Genomic DNA, 6,616 nt, shown 5'->3' on the forward strand with positions numbered 1-6,616 from the left:
GCTTGAGGGAGCAGCGAGAGCCCTGTCTGACTGATCGAAGACATTTTTGCCTGAAATCGGTTTGCGGTGTTGTAGCTCAAAGGCACTCCCTGCTGGTGAGCAGAGGCAAATGCTCGAGCAAAACAGCCGTGTTCTGAAAGACACAGAAAGCTTTAAGGTTTGACAAAGGAAAAGTGGTCTCCTGTGCCTCAGCGTCAACATGTTAAGCCGTAGGCTGCCTGTAAAGTTAAGAGAATGGCCTAGAGCTACTTACTCCAAAAGCACGTTTATTACTTCGAACCAGCAAACTTTGATCTGTTAATTGTACTGTAGACCTCTGCTCTACAAGTTGAGCGATCGAAAGGAAGCAGCTGATGTCTCTCTCTTTGGTGATTGTTCACCGTGCACCTATTGACACTTCCGGACTCGTGGAATCGCGTGGGCATGAACGAGACTGACTCGGTAACTGCTCATTCTCCAGCGCTGTGGGAGTGTGAGTTACTGCATGCTTTTTGAAAACTGGGCCAGTGGAGCAATGGATAACGTGTGGAGGGTCGATACCCGTTTGATTCGAAAGTTTCTGCGAATTTTTTTTATTACAAAACATATATTACTGCATACAATTTAAGAATACACAGAGTTAAAACTAAATTTCACAATTTCGAAGCAATACAGTACAATACAGACCGTATCTCACGGTATGAACCGTCCAGTTAAAGGGGCCTCATGCTGTGATCTCACGGTGTGAACCGTCCAGTTCAGGGGGCCTCATGCTGTGATCTCATGCTATGAACCGTCCAGTTAAAGGGGCCTCACCTTGTGATCTCACGGTGTGATGCATCCAGTTAAAGGGGCTTCAAAAATGATCTTTCGCTCCAGAGTCCGCTCCGTGGAGCAGGACGAGAAGTGCTCGCGCTTCTTCTTCCAGAAGCTGCTCAGGGAGACTTCTGTGATCAGCAGCCTGAAGAAGGAAGACCTCACAGACCAACATACTGAGTCCACCCCACCTTGTAATTTGCTCATTTACCTCATGCTCATGCTTTAATATTGCATTTTTTAAATAAAGATTAGAAAGTTATTTGATAAACTTGAGTAATGAAGGAGGAGAGACAGAAAGCGATAGAGAAACAACAACAGAGCAATAAACAGGTTGAACGAGGAACTGATATGGAGAGATAGGGAGATAAAGGTAGATAGATAGATAGCTATATAGATAGATAGATGGATAGATAGAGATAGATCGATCGGTAGATAGATATCTGGTTAGATGGATAGAGATATATAGATAGATAGATAGATGGATGGATAGATGGATGGATAGATAGATGGATAGAGAGATATATAGATAGATATATAGCTAGATATTTAAACAGATGGATGGATAGATAGATGGATAGAGAGATATAGAGATAGAAAGACAGATGGATGGATGGATAGATATATGGATAGAGAGATTTATAGATAGAGAGATAGATGGATAGTGAGATAGATGAATCGATTGATAGATAGTTGGAGAGATAGATGGATAGAAAGATAGATAGATGGATAGATAAATATATAGATAGATAGATACATTTAAAGCAGTGGAGAGACAACGATACATAGTTTGAGGTGCTGGATTAGTTTAAGACGCTGTACTAATTTGAGGTACTATATTAGTTTGAGGTACTGTATTCGCTTGAGGTGCTGTATCACTTTGAGGTGTTGTATTGGCTTGAGGTGCTCTATTAGTTTGAGGTGCTGTATTAGATTGAGATGCTGTATTAGTTTGAGGTATTATATTACTTTCAGGTTCTGTATCGGTTTGAAGTACTGCATTAGTTTAAGGTGTTGTATTTGTTTGAGGTACTGTATTAGTTTGAGGTACTTCATTAGTTTCAGATGATGAATTAGCTTGAGGTATTATAGTAGTTTCAGATTCTCTATCCGTTTGAGGTACTGTATCAGTTTGAGATACTGTTTTAGTTTGAGGAGCTCCATCAGTTTGAGGTGTTATATTAGTTTGGGGTATCTGTATTGTAAGGAAAGAGTCAGTCTTTATATTGAAGTAATATTAACCTTTAGCTTTTGCCTCTTAAGTGAGGAAGTATAAATCTCCGTTGGGAGAATGAAACTACAATCATAAGACGGATTTGCTTCATTTTATATGCATGCATATGTTTAATATAGAGACGAGTAGATTCTGAAGTCCAGAAACACTTGGATTGTTGCTGATATCATTATACTCGTATGTTTAATTATCCTTTTGATATAAACAATTGCCTGACAATCATAACAAGACCTTTAAGTCATTCATAGCTGCTGTGTATGTGTGTCAGGCAGCATTGTGTGCTATTCGTCTTACCAGCTTCACAGGCAAGCAGGAGAGGTGTGACATCTGTATGATTGCTACGTATCATTCCAAGCTGATGCTGCGGGAAAGGACTGTACTGGTGAGAGATAAACACCATTCTGTTTTCTGGTCAATTGGCAAGGCCATATGTTTTAACTAACAAGTTCAAAAGTTATAGTTATGATTAATGCCTGAAGCAGAACACCTGGCTGTGCGGAAGGAGCCTGTTTGCACCACAAGGCGACATCTAGTGGATGAGTGTAGTTAGGTGATGAGGGAAGTGATACTCTGATAACATGGAAAATGCTGGAAACCCTCAGCAGGTCAGGCAGCATCTGTGGAGAGAGAAACAGAGTTAATGTTTCAGGTCAATGACCTTTCATCAGAACCAAGTTGGGCAGTTGTGTTCGGTACTAATATGAAACATAGGAATTGTTTCACTCATGTGGGGTGATTTGGGTACTTTTCTGTCTTTGGAAGTTCAAGATCCAAAGTAAAATAAGGGCTTATCTGGGATTTGAACTCGGAACCTCTCACATATTCATAGTAACAAACCCGAAGCAAGAATCATACCCCTAGACCAACGAGCCCACTACTAACGACCAATCCACTCTAGAGCCAGCCATCGTGAAACGCTTTTTGGTGGCTATCCTTGATAAGCAATTATGAGGACAGGTTGCATGGACGACACTTGCATTCCCTTGAGTTTAGAATATTAAGGGGTGATCTAATTGAGGTGTTTAAGATGATTAAACATTTGACAGGGCAGACAGAGACTATTTCCTCTGGTGGGGAGAGTCCAGAACAAGGGGGTGTAACCTTAAAAAATTCGAGCTGGGCCATTCAGGGGTGATGTCAGGAAGAATTTCATTACACAAAGGGGAGTGGAAATCTGGAACTCTCTCCCCCAAAAAGCTGTTGAGGCTGGGGGTCAATTGAAAATTTCAAAACTGAGATTGATAGATTTTGGGGCTAATTCGGGAGTTTAATGACTTTGACATTTTTCCCTGTGACTTGTATCGTTTCGATCGATGAAATATTCGTGAAAAGAGTCAGTGTAAAGAGAGTCAACGGTTCATGTTTTCCCGAGACACTTCCTTCAGACCTGAGACCGAAAAGTTTGTCGTTTCCGTAGTGTAGCGGTTATCATGTTCACCAGTTACACGCAGAAAGTCCCCGATTTGATCTCGGAGGGAAGCATTTTGTTGGGACTTGCTCCCCATAAACCTCCAGGGTCGAGTTTCTTCAAGTGTGAAAGGGGCTACAAACCTTTTTAAATTTAACAACGGCTGCACCAGATTCTTGGTGTAATAAGCACTAAACATTTTTAAGCAGACTCCTAAAATACAGTATGTAAAATGGGAAGGGATAAAAGTTCATGACATGCAAAGCACAAAGGTTTATTAACGTTTTAATTGTCACTTGGTAAACAAGTTAGCATTTCCTTCGGTGTGCAACAGAACGTATTAATGGTGATTTACAAAAAACATTAAGTGTCTCACAGACATACATTATTTTTGTGCAATGAACTAATCCCAATCACTAGGGAACACTGCATCAAACATATATCGACCGTTGTTTCATCGTCGCTGGGTCAAAATCCTGCAACTCCCTCCCGAGCAGCACTGTGGGAGAACTTTCACCACACGGACTGCAGCGGTTCAAGAAGGCGGCTCACCACCACCTTCTCAAGGGCAATTAGGGATGGGCAATAAATGCTGGCCTCGCCAGCGACGCCCACATCCCATGAACGAATAAAACAAATCTCTGTACTCTTCCAATTCTGGCCTCTTGCGCATCCCCGATTTTAATTGCTCCACCATTGGCGGCTGTGCCTTCAGCTGCCTAGACCCGAAGCTCTGGAATTCCCTCCCTCAACCTCTCCGCCTCTCTCTCCTTTAACACAGACCTTAAAACCTAACTCTTCGACCAAGCTTTTGGTTACCTGTCCCAATATCTCCTTATGTGGCTTCGTGTCAAGTTTTGTTTAATAACGTTCCTGTGAAGCACCTTGTGACGTTTTACTACGTTGAAGGCGCTATATGAATGCAAGTTGTGTCCTCTGGTTATCGACCCTCCTGCCAATGGAAAGAGCTTCTCCCCATCCATTCTATCAAAATAATTTGAACACCTCTATTAAATCTACCCTTAACCTTTTTTTGCTCTAAGGAGAACAATCCCAGCTTCTCCAGTCTCTCCACATAACCCATCCCTGGACACGATACAAGCCGGAGGGTTGCAACCAGGTTTGAAAATTATTGCCAGTCGGGAGCTGGACAAATCGAAAGGAACCGAAATGACAAACAGCTTTATGAATCTGTAGATACGCTTTGGGAAACGGAATTGGAGACGAATAAAGGACTGACCAGACAGGCGGCCAAGACGCAACTGGAACAGTTACTCTGATGTTATGAGTGAAATTAAGTGGTCGGAGCCATTTAAACCGCTCCCAGTTTCTGCAGATCAGGCATCAAATCCTGACATCAGCATCAGGACGCTCAGAATATTTTTTTTTATTCGTTCATGGGACGTGGGCGTCGCTGGCGAGGCCGGCATTTATTGCCCATCCTAAAAAGCCCTTGAGAAGGTGGTGGTGAGCCGGCTTTTTAAACCGCTGCAGTCAGTGTGGTGAAGGTTCTCCCACAGTGCAACGAACCAACAGACAAAGCACCGGTGGGCGCGCCGGTTGCAGGAGAGCTGGTTGGCGGTGATATCGATGCTGTGAGCGAGACCAGACCGTTCCCATGTTTCCACAAACAATGTCCCATCCCTTATTTCTGGAAAAGTAACACTGATAGTGGACAATTGCATTTCTGTGGCTGCAACATGTAACTTTGGGTAGGTGACACGCTGCTTTAGTGTATCTTGCAAGAAAAAGGACCAGACGGTCTCTGTGGCGCAATCGGTTAGCGCGTTCGGCTGTTAACCGAAAGGTTGGTGGTTCGAGACCACCCAGGGACGGAAATTGCACCTTTTTCTTCCCACTTTTGGATTCATTGACTCATTCTGATCGCCCTGCAGCCGGTGCCATGTTTCAATTCCTGATCTGCAGCAACTGGGAGCACTTCAAATGACTCCGATCTCTTCATCTCATTTCAAGTTTTCTAATGTGTGATTTGGCTGCAAGAAAACACTCTGTGAACAATGTCATCTGAGCATGCCTGATTCGCCATAATTTACACTGCCATCGGATATTAGGCACATGCAAAAAAACAGTGAAATGTTTGTGTGGGCGCGATGCTCTGGGATTCCCTGCCTGACCATCGCCACCGATCCTTCTCTGCAGCCTTCCGAAATACAGCGCAGTGAATGTATCCCTGTGAAATGAGCTCCTGGACAGTAATACGGAAATTAGTTTGGCTGAGGGGTTATATCCCTAACACGAGGTTGGAGGTGTCAGGTTTCCGTGGTGTAGTGGTTATCACGTTCGCCTCACACGCGAAAAGTCCCCGGTTCGAAACCGGGCGGAAAGATTTTGAAACCCTGTCCCCATTAAAAATGATTAAATATTTAACGATTCACACTGCTGATTAAATGTGAACAAAGTCCATTTCTCCCAGCCCTGTTGTTGCAGTCCGCTGAGAGCAGGCGATGAAAGCCAGCGTGACATTAGGGGTGAAGGCTGCTTTCAATGCTGTCTCATTCCCGGTGGGATCTGGCGGAGATTTGATCAGCCCGATCTGTTCAACCAATAAATGAAACGGTGTTTGAGAAACATTCATATCCATAATAACATCCAGAATCCTGTCTTCAGAGTGTGTGGCGCAAAGGTCTGACTCCAGATCAAAAGGCTGCATGTTCACATCACATCGGGGTCAGTGTTTCTTTCACCGCTCACTTGAGACTGGATCATTCCCGAATGAATGTTTTAATTGCTTTTTCACAAAACAAAACAGAAGTTTGGTCTAAACCCTGACTCAGTACCGACCCAGTGGCAGGGAGGGGAGCGCCTGATACCCTCATTTATTTCATGCAACAAACTGACACGAACACTGGTATTGATTCAAAATCGACCTGCAGATGGACACACACAGAAAATAGAGAAACACAAAAACAGACAGCAACTACTTGCATTTATATATATATATATATATATATATATATATATATATATATATGTATATATTTATATATATATATATATATATATATATATATATGTGTATATATTTATATATATATATATATATATATGGAGAGAGAGAGAGAGAGAGAGAGAGGGAGAGCGCCTTTAACGTGGTCAGACGATTTAAGCTCGGTGAACTTGCTTCTGCTTTCTGAAATGTACTTGTCCAGCGTTCGGAG

At 42.7% G+C, this 6,616-nt stretch overlaps 2 non-coding genes across 2 annotated transcripts; both read left to right on the forward strand.

Moving 5' to 3' along the window:
* The first annotated feature begins 5,198 nt into the window (after nucleotides 1-5,198).
* On the forward strand, nucleotides 5,199-5,272 carry trnan-guu (transfer RNA asparagine (anticodon GUU)). The gene has a single exon. It is a non-coding gene; the product is annotated as a tRNA-Asn (tRNA).
* Nucleotides 5,273-5,711: 439 nt separating this feature from the next.
* On the forward strand, nucleotides 5,712-5,784 carry trnav-cac (transfer RNA valine (anticodon CAC)). The gene has a single exon. It is a non-coding gene; the product is annotated as a tRNA-Val (tRNA).
* The last annotated feature ends 832 nt before the right edge of the window (nucleotides 5,785-6,616 follow it).

The sequence above is a fragment of the Heptranchias perlo genome, unplaced genomic scaffold (genome assembly GCF_035084215.1).
Source record: "Heptranchias perlo isolate sHepPer1 unplaced genomic scaffold, sHepPer1.hap1 HAP1_SCAFFOLD_47, whole genome shotgun sequence".
Taxonomy (NCBI): Eukaryota; Metazoa; Chordata; class Chondrichthyes; order Hexanchiformes; family Hexanchidae; genus Heptranchias; species Heptranchias perlo.